Consider the following 14,253-nt stretch of genomic DNA (forward strand, 5'->3'; position numbering starts at 1 on the left):
CATAGTAGCTGCTAAATAAACCACAGCAATTGATCATTACGGTTGATAGATAAAGGTGTCTGTGAAGGCTAAATAGACATTATGAAGGACAACTCAAGGGGGCTCCCAGAATTTAAATGACATATAAAATAACTTTTCCACAAGTATAAAACTGAGAATTATATATGTAGGGAGGAATAAACAGAGATTTATATAACTCATTTTAAAAATACCTATACTGTTAAGAAAGATTTAATTCAATCATATTCAAGTAACTAGCCTCTAAATATTGGAACATAAACTTTTTAAGAAAAATGTAACCTCAAATTGAATGCAAAAATTTTTTTCTTTTAGTATTCTATCAAAAAGCAAACATTTTTCCATGGGAATGTAATGAGCTCTGTATTGCTTAGACCATAAAAGATCAGACACAGTCCATAAAAATTTAGACTCTAAATTTTAGAGTTTATGTAAATTATTAATGAAAACCACCATAGCTCTACAGGCTTAAATTGTGTTGTTAGTAATGATCAAAATCTTGCTGTAGCTTTAAAAGATCTGTTGATACTTATTATCTTTATATAAATCACCACATGGATAGGAACAGTATAACCTAAATGACTTAATCTTATCTGTAAGTTCTTACAGTTAAATTATTTTGTTTACATTATAATTACATATTAACATATAATATGTAATTTAATTAAAAATTATTATGGCTTACAATTTAATTATAAACTGGATGCAGAATATGTCATTCTTTGACTGGCACTCTAAATCTCCCGAGTTTCTTCTATTTCCTCAAACGTATATTTTATTAAGGAAAAAAAAAGTGTCATGAACAGTTCAATTGGCTTATTTAGTTGCTATCCAGACTTCTAAAATATAACATTATAAAATTAATTTTTTCTGAAAATTGCTCACTAATAATCATAAAATGGGACCTGATTTTGAGTGACAGTAACTTTTAAGTGCTGACATTCATTTCTAAATGAAAACTGGAGAATTCAGGCAGGATAGTCAAAATGAATCATTAGAAATTAGACATATTTCAAACTTCTTAATTTAAAAGAGATGTTAAGTTTTCAATTGTAGTATCTTGTTTCCATTATTGAAATATATATCTATATCTATATCTATATATATATATATTCCTCTCTTAAATCAAATTCTTTACCTTAAAAAACTATTTTTTAAGCTTTTTTTGGTAATTTTTTTCTACAATGAAACCCTTGAACTCTAGAGATATTATTTTATCCTGAGAAGTTGTCTGCATATAAATCAAAAAAGGTAGGGAAGAGAACAAGATACCCAGGTTTAAAGCTCATTTATGTCTTGCATCATATATACCCCAGATGTTCAGTGAGGTCCATGGCCAGAGCCACACCAGCATCATCACGGAGCCTGTCAGAAGCACAGATTTACTCAGTCAGAATCTGTATTTTAGTAAGACCTGAGGGTGATTTACATGCATATTCTAGTTTAAGTCTCTATGGTAAAACTAGTCCACTGATATTAGAAACATCTGATTCTTAGATCTTATCAATAATGAAATTACATTGATTCGGTGACAAAGTTACTCTACATACTTACGAGCTAGGAAATCGGAGTTGAAAATCACTTAAAAATTGTAATTTCCCCTAAACTACCACCCTTAGAATAAGTAGGTAGAGAGAATAAAAATCTGTGAGAGACCTGCTTCTCCTTAGTTTAAGCTCTCTCTTCTCTCTCACACCACCTTCGCTTTTCTTTTACTTTTTAGAGCCCAAGAAGCTAATTTTAGGAAACAGTTACTTGCATTGGAAAACAGCTCTCTACCGAAGTGGGATTATTGAAGGCATTAAATTTTTAATGAAGAAAGAAATCACACAATTATTTGGTTTTACTTCACGGGGAAAGAAACAACTTTGTGCTGTTTCTACCAACACAATATGGGTACGCTAAATAAACTTTTTCATGTAATTGTAAGAATGCTATATTTAGATATAAAATAAACCAGTTGTTCTAAGCAATAAATGGTCATTCAAATTACTCAAGAAAGTTGAATTTTTGTCTCCTAATAAAGAGTGGATGATTACTTGAAGTTCTAGAGAATCAGAAATAGTTTAGACTGAGCTCCACGGGAAGCAGGAAATAAGACTCATCATGTCCTAACCAGAGGATCTGAACAGCTGTTCTTTATTTGGGATACTGGATGATGACTGTGACAGCGAAAGTGCCTAAGATTTAACTGCATTGAAGTCTGAACATTTTTATACCCTATATGACAAAATGGAAGAAGGGAGAGATTAACTACAGGGAAGAAGAGAGATCTAGAGACAGAAATATTTCCCCTACCTTTTATGTGAAAACATTGATTCAGTGGGAGGAAATTTGTGTGCGTGTGTGAGTGTGTGTGTGTGTGTGTTTTAGACACTTATGTCATATATATATGTGTCTAAAACATACTGTCATCCCCTGATAGGCCATTAATCACCAGAGGATTAAGCAAATCATCCATCCAATATTCACAAGAATTCATCTGCTAAGGCTAAGATATCATCTGTCTGCTATGCCTTTTTCTCATTTCTAGACTTTCCTTCATGCTAACCTTCATGTAATCAAAATAGTTTTCTTACAAGACTTTGTTTTAAATGAAGGCAATTAAAACAGATTTTGAAGTTTTCAGAGGAAGTCATAATATAATTCAGAATATATTATTTTTATTCATGCCCAATTTTTCCACATTATCACTTAAAATGCAATTACATGATTTGTGCTAAGGGGTCTGAGTTTTTCATGTAATCATTCGAGAATGCAAAGTAGAGTAATTAAATTTTGGAGAAAACTATCTTTATCACAAAGGAGATTAATATATTTTCTCTAATTTACAGAATTAGAGAACTTAATCATGGATTTATGGATAAAGCACTCACGCTTTTGAAATAGAAGTGAATTATCAGCCGTCAAAGAACTCAAAGCATATTATCTCCATTAATTGTCTCCTAGTACATATTTTAATTTCTCAACAAACCCGCTAAGTTTTTTGTTAGCTCCACAATCAGTCATCTAACAGAGAGAGGTACATACCACAGAGAATAGTGTTTTTTGTAACAGAAAATCTTTGTCCTGAGATTCCTCTGTTCTCAGGAAGACAATATTAGCAAGTTTTATAATTGCCTCTTTAAAATGATAATGTGATCCAAGTGTGACTTTTTTATGTGGATCAGATCTCCATACACAAAATAGAATGCTTGGTGGTTCAAAATTGGAATTATAGATGTTGAGAACATGGCTGATTTTGGAATAAGAAATGAAAATATAAATAAGAGCCAGATGAAATTTCATCAAGTTATCGATTCCTTACTCCCATAGAGTTGTTCTTAGAATCACTGAGAGGTCAAGCAAGCATCCTCTTTACAGAGTGTCTCCAAAGCAGTCTGCAGTGGAGGTTATATTGAACTAGGAATTGACAACCTAGTTTTATTTCCATGTTAGCCATTAACTAACTTTATTGGGCAAGACACATTTCTGGGTATCAATAGTGATCCTCAAGCTAAGGACGAGTAGCTTCAATATCACTTGGGAATTTGTTAGAAATGCTGCTTCCCAGGTACCACCTTGTACCTACTGAATCGGAAACTCTAGGGGTGGGCTTCAGCAATATGTGTCTTAACAAGCCAGCCAGACTATTCTGCTGTACTCTCAAGTTGGATTATGTGATCTCTTAAGATTCTAGCTGTGAGGTGATTAGCAGGTAGAACTGCCTATTTATGAATTAAAGTCAAGGACTTAATGAGTTAAGTCAAGAATTACTTCTTATTGAGCTTCAGCACCTTGAATGCCTCAGTAAATGAATGAATGACTGGGGATATCATCACCATAGCAGAGTGATCTCTTCTCCCCCCAAATTCCAATTATTCTTTACTTGTGACTATTTTATGGCAAATGCCACCCTTTTATTATTGTCATCCTATTATTACTGTCATTTGTGTATATGCCTTATATTCTTGCATATGGCATCATTCATAACAGATTTTCTTTCCTATATCCCACAGAACAGTGGTTCTCAAACTTTACCATGGATAAAAGCATCTGGAATGTGCACTGAAACACAAATGGTTGAGCCCCACTCTTAAGAGTTTCTGACAGAGTAGGTCTGAGGATCTGCATTTTTTAAAAAGGTGCTGCTTATGCTGCTGGTTGGGGACCCCATTTTGAGAACCACTGCCACAGAGCGAACCACACTGGGCACATGGACGACTGCTTATGGAGCTAACAGAAAGCTTCATGGTGTTTGCTGAGAGTCAGGAACTAAATTAGAAAAGTTACAAGATTTTCTTAAATTTTTACAAAAAGTCTGAAACAAGGATAGAGTAGATACACTAATATGTTTATATGTGTAATATTTATATGCAACCTATTTTACTAAATGGGAACATTTACTACTAATAATCTTTGATAGGCACAATATATTTATCTTTTTCTTTGTCTAAATGGCGTATCTTTTCTCACGAAGAAACTTCTTTAAAAATCTTAAGAGTAATAAGTTAAATTATTTTTAAAATATTATAATATAAAAATTAAATTTGCCTCTACTAGTATATACTTTTCTAGGTTCTCTCTCTCTTCCTTAGAGAGCAATTCTAATTCAGTACTGTTTATTCAAAAATAAGTCCGGATAGACCCAAGTTTCAGCAAATAGGCTGGGAAGACACAGGTATGAGAAGTCAAGTCATAGATTAGAAACAGTCTAGACAAACATGACTGGGGAGAACACTACTAAGTTTACTACTAAGTTTAATAAGAGTCCGCCATTCTGAAAAACAATCCTAGATGCTCAAATTGAACAGATAAAATAACTTAAGAAACAAATGTTTAACATAAGAAAAATCCAGTATATCATAATACAAATTTGAATTGTTAGCTTGTGATTATTTTTATTATAAAATAATTTATCTGCTTTTAAATGACTCAAAGGTGGGTCCATTTAATAGTGAGTTTCTTAATTATATTAAATAGGATTTAATTTTTATACATTTTTTTTCCCCACATCACGTCCACTGCATAAACCAAAGCATACCTGCATTTGGAAAACCGATTCAGAGTGGGGCCTAGGTTTATAACACAATATACTAATTTCCCAAATGTTCTAGAACTCCGTAACTTTGCTTTGATAATTTCACAGAAAATTTAAGTCCCATTAACACTGTAATAGTATTGCCATTGCAAGCTATAAATTTTCAAGATGATGAATAAAAGAATGGGCCACAAGTTTTCATTCTATAATATTTACCTGCAGTTGATGCAGAACTTTGAACTATTTCAACTTTTCAAAAAATAGGTACTTGCAACCTATTTTTAGTATTGTAGTCAAATTTACTTTCTTTTCCCTCGTGACTAATTGTACATTCATTCATTCATTCATTCATTCATTCAACTTATATTGACTGTTGATTCATGACAGGATTGGTCCTTGCTCTTATAGATGTACCTTGTAGTGGTGGAAATTAATAATAAAATTCAGTGAATAAACATATTAAATATATTGAAAGCACAGATGGTATCTTATTCTTGGTACAGTGCTTATTTGGTATTCAATATTTAATTGACTACAGAAATGCATGCTTCATGGTTTGCAGATGGCTGTCCTTAAAATAATGGTAACTAGCTCATATATATATTTGAACTCATCATCTTAGTTATACAGTATTCTAATCAAATAAGTTAATAAATTTTCTGACACTTATTTTATGAGACTCTAATTCAAGATCTATAATGTCAGTTAAGAAACTTCATGTATATACTACACATCATGAATTTAAATACTCACTTTAATATTTTTTTTCCCCTGATTCTAAACATAGTAAAATATTGTGGCTGAAATCCTAAATAAATTCTTCTTCTATTATTTAGCGATCCTATTCTCAATCTGCAGATTCTACAAACACAGCATCACTCCCCATCTTCCTCCACCTTCTATTCCTGGAAACCACACACTTAATATAAAGAAAGAAGAAAGTTAATTACAGTTACATTGCATATATTAACCATGGCTTGAAGCAGGGAGTTACATAAGAGAGTAAATTATGGTTGCTGTGGGAACCATAATTCAGTATTTTGGGCAATGCTTTAACTCTATTCAGGTCAACTGTATTTTACAGAATAATACCAAGAGAAAAATACTCTGAAAGTTCATTTTTTAAATAATAAATTTACAGAGATTTCAACTTTGATCTAAAATGCAGATAAAGAAGAGCCAAGAAAATACCTGTCATACAAACTTGAATAAGGAAATGAAATTTCAGTGGCACTGATATTGACACCATCATAAAATTGACTCACTTTCTCTACTATACTTATTATTTGATTATTTTGGATAAAAATGTTCTACTGCTGAATGAAGCCAGCCTCTATACAAAGTTTGTATTCTGATACTAAAAATGTAAAAATCAGGTTATTGTAATCTATTTAGGTTCTGATATGTAATAGTTTAAACTCTATTTGAAATTCATTGCAGATAACAAAATCTGTTCATACTCTCTGACAAATGAAATCCTATGTTTTCAATAGCTAAAATGGACCAGTCACTTTGAAAATAATTTTGAAGATAACTTTGAAGAAAAAGAAGATAATTTAGGTGGTCAGAAAAATTTTTAACGTGAAAATTGGCACTTCTCACTGTGTGGCACTATGTTATAATACCAATAATTTTTATCATATAATTTAAAAAACTACATGTTAAAATGACTCAGCAAAAATACTTTCTAGGAGGCCAACTTATTGTTTATTTATTTTTGGTGTGTTATCTACTCTACATATTATCCAAAATTGTTAAGACCAAAACATCACTTTAGTCCCACTGTGCATGCATTTTTGATGTTTCCCTATAGGTTAATACAAATCAATTATATTACTTGTAATTATGAGGGTAAATATTTCGCCTAAATCACCACCACCATGATAAATCCAGATGACTACTTTATGACTTTTGGATATTTCACACACTTTTTTTTCCTATTCATAAAGTGCAGAAAAATTCAAAAATGAAAATTGTTGGTAATTTGACTACAAAATGTAAACTAGAGAGAGCTTATGATAGTATTTTAAAAATAATTACTACCTTTTTGCAAATAATAGCCAAATGGTAATTAATCAAAGAAAAGGATGAATTTCATTTCCACTGAAAATGCTGCATTGAAAATCATTTCTAAACTATAAAAGGTAATGTAAATGTAAATAATGACATGGCAAAACCTCCTACGCAATTTATTTGTTTATATTTATAACTACATATATATTTTCTTGGCTACTGGCTATAGTGATTCATAACTGAATATTTTTTCTCGTTATAGACTTAATTAGAAAGAAAACATAACACTCTCCAAAGCCAATAAAACCTAAAAAAAGTTCCAAAACAGCACAGATGATTATAAAGAGAAAAACAGAGTATAAAAAAAAACAAGAAATTTACATATACCAAATCTGTTTCCTCTATCTTAATTGTGATCAAATTACAAATCAAATCTGATTATTCCATTTTTAATTTAATATAAAGATACTTCAGAGAATAAAATATTTCTATCAACACCATCCATTCTAGTACAAGATGGTTCTTAAATTTGAGAAGGACATCACTCATCTACTTTTACCAAACAGTACTTTTTATTGTAAAAAATTATTTCATTTACTGACTACCCTTCTCCCATTCTTCTAACAAGTTAGAACTTTTTGATAGGCTTGGCGATTGTTCTCACTCAATACAAAACTGTTACATCTCCTACTTACTAGAATTAGCTTTTCAAAGTGCATCCTGTTAATGTAAAATTATAATTGTCCCATCAGGTAGGGTAACTGGCTGCTCAATGCTTTTAAGGACGTATCGCACAGGTTTTAAAATAGTTATTTCATTTAAAACTTAAGAATGAAAACAACCATGTCTGGTTCAGAGTAAATTAAAGAACCATGGCTATTAAGTTAATTCCATATTAATGAACTTGCTTGACAGGATACTTAGTGTGCATACCAGTGATTGGCAGCCATGGCATAGGTACTGGCTAGAGACTGCCAGATTCCAGAGGCACTTCACTGCCAGGCAGTCTCCACTGCCTCTGCTGCCCCATTCCTGATAGCCTGGCTAAGGAGTTTGGGCATAGGTAGGTGTGTGCAGTTAAGCAGCAGGAGTCTGTCTTGGACACATTCAGCCATTTGTTCAGAAAGTAGTTAAGAAAAAAGAAGGAAGGAAATGAGATAGGGAAGGAGGTATTGTAAAAATGAAAGGGAAAAGAAAGAAGGAAGGAAGGAAGGAAGGAAGGGAGGGAAGGAGGGAAGAAGGGAAGAATTTTAAAAGTGAAAATAAAGAGGAAGGGATGCATAAAATACATTCTTTCTACTCCAAAATGAGGAGTCCAGATGTGAAATAGGGCCCTGGATTAACTGGAAAGAGATTATAAGGTAAAGAGGGGGAAGCTGAGTAAAGCTGAAAACTTTCCAAGGTCTCCTAGTGGAAGTCTAATAGGCCCCAACAAAACTGCAGCACTTGACCTCCCTTGACTGTTGCCCTTGACCTCCTCTCAGGATTCCTCCTATACTTCTAGGTTCCTGGACCTAGTCATCAGCATGCCTAGAGATGCTCTCTAACCATCCCAGTTCATCATTCTAGCAATAGACTCCTTTTGAATTATATTCCTTCTCCTTCCAGGTAACTAAAATCCTCAATAAATCTCAACTCCTGAGTATTGTGTTTTTCTCTTAGATGCGAATTTAATGAGCTAATCAAAATGATATTGTCCCAAGCATAATAGAGAACATTGATATTTTAAAAGAGAAGCATTCATTACAATGCATTTGAGTAAGAAAGGTCTTAATTGCTCCTACTTTACTGTAGATTTGACCCTTCTCCCTTCTGGTTTATGCCTCCTCCATCTCTACATGGTCAAGTTCAGGGGAGTGGTTCTCAACCTGGGGTGGTGATGCTACCCAGGGGATTATTCAGCAATGTCTGCAGATATTTTTGATTATCAGGACTGGGGTGGGAGGGTGCTACTAGCATCTAGTGAGTTGAGTCCAGGGAAGTTACTAAACTTCCTACAATGCACAGGACAGCTTTCCATGCACAAAAAATAATTATCGAGCCCAAAATGTTAATAATAGTGAGGCTGAGAAAGCCTAAGTTGGAGTCAAATTTCTTACAGTAGCATTATAACCCTACCCCATAGGCTTCTTCACCTTTGGCCGGCAGCAGGCCTAAGCCTCAGTGGTTCAGAATCACAATGAATCACAAATTTGAACACAAGAAAATCGTCTAGTATTAGAGCACTGCAGGCATGGGGTGTGAGCTGAGGACCAGTTCTCCTTAGCCTGCCTTTGATTCCTTTCTCAGCTCCATCACTGTCTCCTGCCTTAGAAAGAGTACCAAGACCACCCACTGAACACTACCAAAATGATTAAGGAATATATTTCATTGTCTTTAACGCTATTTATGCTTCCCCAATGACAAAATAAAAGCTGGCTGCACACAAATTCAGAAAAACTGTTTTGCTCTTCGGATTGGGTTTTTGTCGCTAGGCCCTGCCTTTCAAGGTATAAGATGCTCTTAAACAAAGAGAATGCATCTGGGTTAGATATTTCTATTCTGACCTTAGCACAAGATTAGTGAGGAAGAAGAGATAGCCTGCAGCTACTTTTAGGCAGTTATAAGTATATTAAAATAAATATTCATGATTAAATTTTAAAAAATTTTATCAGATTTAAAAATGAAATGCAAACGCTATGCCCAAATCCACAGGTAATGTCTGTTTAGTGAGCAGTCTCCTCTAACTAGCTGAGTCTGTTTCAGTCTGTATCTTAAATAGCGTTGAAAATACTTCTCTCTTTACACTATTAATGAAAAATATATTTATGTGGCCATTAGTTAAGCAGCTCTTGGGTTTATCAATTAATATGGATTACATTTGTGATGAAGAAAAACATTTGCATTAATCAGATGTGGATGAATGAAATGATATATAGAAAGAGAAGTAACAGGCAGTATGACAAGGTAAATATCTAAGATAACCACACTGAGAGTAAGGAGCCCCAGACTCAAGTATTTTTCTACTAGATGGTGAATGATGTTGAAATCAAACTTATAAATATACTTTTAATTCTTTTACCTACTTACAATGTACAAAACTATTTAAAATATATTTTTAAATAAATATTTTTTATTGAGTCAAATATTCTTATAGAATCTCTATAAAGGCTCTTTTCTTTAATGAAACACAATTCAATACGTTAGCCTTTAAAGAGACTAGTTAAAAATATTATATAGAATATTAAATAGTATTAAAATATTCTGAGTTCATAACTAAAACCAGATTTTGAAAACTTTTTATAAATTGTCAGATAACACATATAAAATATTAATACCTTTCCTGAAGCTATAAAACTATATATAACAAATTTGAATCTCATAAGTGGCTCTGTAGTAATCAGATTTTTAAAAAAATAAACAATGAAATACATTCACATGAACTATCTTTGTTAATTCTGTAACTTTTGACATTTAAAAAATATGTTGTTAAATTCATGAGCTACTCCACACAAAAGTCACTAGAAATTATTTTGCAAACTGCAGTAGGCTAGTAATTACAAGTCCAGTCTCTCCAATTCGTATGATTTTATAATAATTACTATTATTGTTACCTCTTACAGCTTGCTGCCCAGTGTTTCCTTCTCCGAGCTGGTTGCCTTCTTCCATCCAATAAGCACTAGAGGCGTGAGAACAAGAGCTTTTGTATAAAATAACTATAAGCTTAGCAAACTTAAAACGTCAGCTGAATTCTTTGGCACATTCATTTTTAGAGGATTATCTTTTACAAAAGAAATACCCTACCCTGAATCTTCTTTACGCAAAAAACCCCAAAGACTGTATGCCAACAATTGCTTCTTTCTTTAAATTGTCCTTTCCTTTTTGTTTCCTCATGAAAAAAAAAAGTGAACAAATTTCATAAGATTTTTTCTCCATTTTCTCTTCTTCCCTTTCAGATGAAAATATGAAAGCAAACTGATTTCGTACTTCGAAATGTTCAATTTTAGCTAATCTCAAAAAGGAAGTTGGAAACTATGCATAGAATTAGAGTTCCACATGCAACAAAACAACTATTGGTTACTTAAATCTCATCGGGTCCATTTTTATTTGCAATATCCGCAGATTTTTTAAAATAAAATTCTATTTTTCAACAAATTAACCCACTTTATAGCCTTCCAGAAAGACCCACAGGATTAATATTGATGGCACATGTAGCTGTGGTTTTCCTTATGCCTCCATTGTTTAATACATGCTATTCTCACAGTTTATGGTGATAATAGCACCAAGTTGTTGCTCTTGTGCCTGATTTCCTCCAATTTAAGCATTAGTCCTTACAGCACAGTTAATAGTATATGCTCAATAAATGCTTGTCGAATAATGAATGAATCGATTTCAGCTGTTTGCTGATTTCCACTGCAACCAAACTCTGACAATGAAGGAACAATCTCAGGCCCTTTTGGGTCACCTTATTATCAATGTATCAATAATCTTTGCCTTTCCTATTTAAAAAAATATTTTTTTGCTACATTTGAACAATATTACAAATAAACCAGCCGTCCATTTTCAAACCTCTGATAAACTTAGCCACATATAATTTTGCCAGATAATTCATTTTAAAAATAGCAAGTTTAGTCAATTGGACAAGAGTATATACTTTCAACTCTCCTAAGAAAAGCATTTCCTCAAAGATTTCTGTTTAATACAAATAGCTGCCTCCTTCAAATTAATATAAAACATCAACACTCACTCACAGTTCCAAAAGGTTAAGACACATTAAAAAAAAAAAAAAAAAAAACAAGATTCATGGCAGTTTTATGGGATGTACTGTCCCAGAAAGATAACTGCAGAACTACATGACACTGAATTGACCAAATTCCTAGAAAGTCTGGCTAAGAAACTGAGTGTATACACTTACATACACATGTATATAGATACACATATGTGCTTACCATGACCTGGACTTAAATTCTCAAAAATAATTTCTTTTAGAATCCTTAGTAGAATGTGTGAAGAATTTAAATTATTGCCTTTTAATCTTGAAGACAAATACTTGAAAATGTTCCCTTCGACCAAAGATATTCTTTTCGAAAAATGTTTGGGAGAAAATGTTGATTCTAATTATGTAGGCCATGCCTCTATTTTAATCATGTTCTCATTTTAGTCAGCTTCTGAATTAACACTGAAAACCACTGTCACATACTAATGCAAAAAAATGGTCACTCTACCTGCAAAGTGTCTATCCCATTTCACACTCAATAGTTTAACGGTCTTAGTGTCAATGGCATATGGCCTCTTCAGCTATAGATTTTCAATCAAGATATTCTATGACTCTGGTAGGCAGCACTCTAAAATGTGTGTCATGGGTCTTAAGTCTGTGTCCCTAAATATCTAGGTGGCTCTCCGTATAGTACTCATTTGGAGTTTGGATTAGATCATTGGTTCTCAAAGTGTGATCCCTGGGACAGGAATATCACCATCAGCTGGAAACTTGTTAGAAATGACAATTATGAGATCATACCCAGATATACTGAATAAGAAACTAAAGGAAGGGCCCAGCAATTCTTACTTTAACCTCCAGGTGATTTTGATGTATAGTCAAGTTTGAGAACTTCTGGACTAGATAGATGATCCTTAAAGCCTTCTCAAACCATCAGAATCCTACTGCTATTAGATCAAATATATCTTGTAGAATAAAAACCACGTTCTATTAAATGCATTCAATTATTCTATTAAATGCATTCAATTATGAGTAAAATATCATAATCAAGAATACCACATTCTATTAGTAGTATTCAAAAATTTGCTACATTTTCATAAGCACAAAATACCAATTGTCAAGCTATTCTCAATTAAGTAGACACTATGACAAATGTTTGGTATCATTTTAACATTGGTGATCGCCACATTAAACCTTTGTTTCCTTCATATTCTAGGTTTTGTGAAAATACATGCTTTTAGGACAGTTTTGATGCAGGCATTTTGCATCTATTTCTTAAGACCAGCTGCTACATATAGCATTCTCTTACTTTCTCATCTCACCTACAGGAAACACAGGAATATAGTTCAAAAGGGGATGCACTAACATGCTGGTGAAAACATTTATAAAACTACCAAACAGTTCAAACAGATGAGGCATTTCAGGATTCCCACCGATAGGAAAGGTTAACTAATCAGGAAGCATAAAGCCTCATTCATTTAAAGAATTCTAACCCCAAATAGATATTTTCCTAAAATGTGATTCGAGGAAGTCTATTCTATTTCAACAGTTAACAACATGGAAACTGTTATACCCAAGAACCATAACTCCCAAACAACAAAAATGTTAGACTTAAGATGATACCTTTAAGTTTTCAAAGGCTATTACAAAAGGAAGACAAAAATAATACTTTGAAATGACTGACATAAAGTCTGGATGACCGTCAGGGACCAAAAGGAAAAGCTGTTAAAAATCAGCAGGGGTCAAGTTTAAAAGTTAACTTTTGCTCCCCAAGATAAAGGGTCCTTTCCCACCTAATATCTGTTTTGACAAGTGATTGCCTTACAGCAAACTCCTCCCTCCCTCTCTTTCTCCCTTGTTTTAACAGTCAAGTTAGCCCAACTTTTTCAATGAAACAAATGCTATTATCTCTTCACACCATAATACTAGAAAGGTTCTTACTAGCCAAATAAACTGACATATTCTTAATGACAATGTCCCTAATTTCTCTCAATTTTGTCAAGAAAATAATGGAGAAATCTACAAAACTCAGAACTACTATTTTCTTACTCCAGGAACACACACAAAACTGCTTTCATTGAGAATCCAAAAAGCATTTATTTTACAGTACTCAGTAAAAGCATATTAAAATCTTCTGCCCTGCCATCCCAGACCTATAAAGAATTTAGTCATGCAAGTGACTAAATCCTGTGCAGATGATTAATGCACCCAGCAACCTATTTCATTTCCAATTTTCCATTTTCAAGTATTCCCTGTCAGTATATACATTTCTTAAGTTAGTTAGATACTTGGCACCATTTACATCAAAAAACTTCCACAAAGAAAAAAAAAAAAAAAAGAAAAAAATCAAGTCAACAGATGCCTTCAAAAAAAAAACTTTCATAATACTTGATATGTCTTCAGAATTTTTAACACTTTAGATCTCCTGAAACTAAATTTACTCAAATGCAAAAAGGAATCCTTCCAAAGGCATAAGTTTGAGTAGTTTCCCTTAATTTCTAAATAT

Source organism: Pteropus alecto, unplaced genomic scaffold (genome assembly GCF_000325575.1).
Source record: "Pteropus alecto unplaced genomic scaffold, ASM32557v1 scaffold81, whole genome shotgun sequence".
NCBI classification, from domain to species: Eukaryota; Metazoa; Chordata; class Mammalia; order Chiroptera; family Pteropodidae; genus Pteropus; species Pteropus alecto.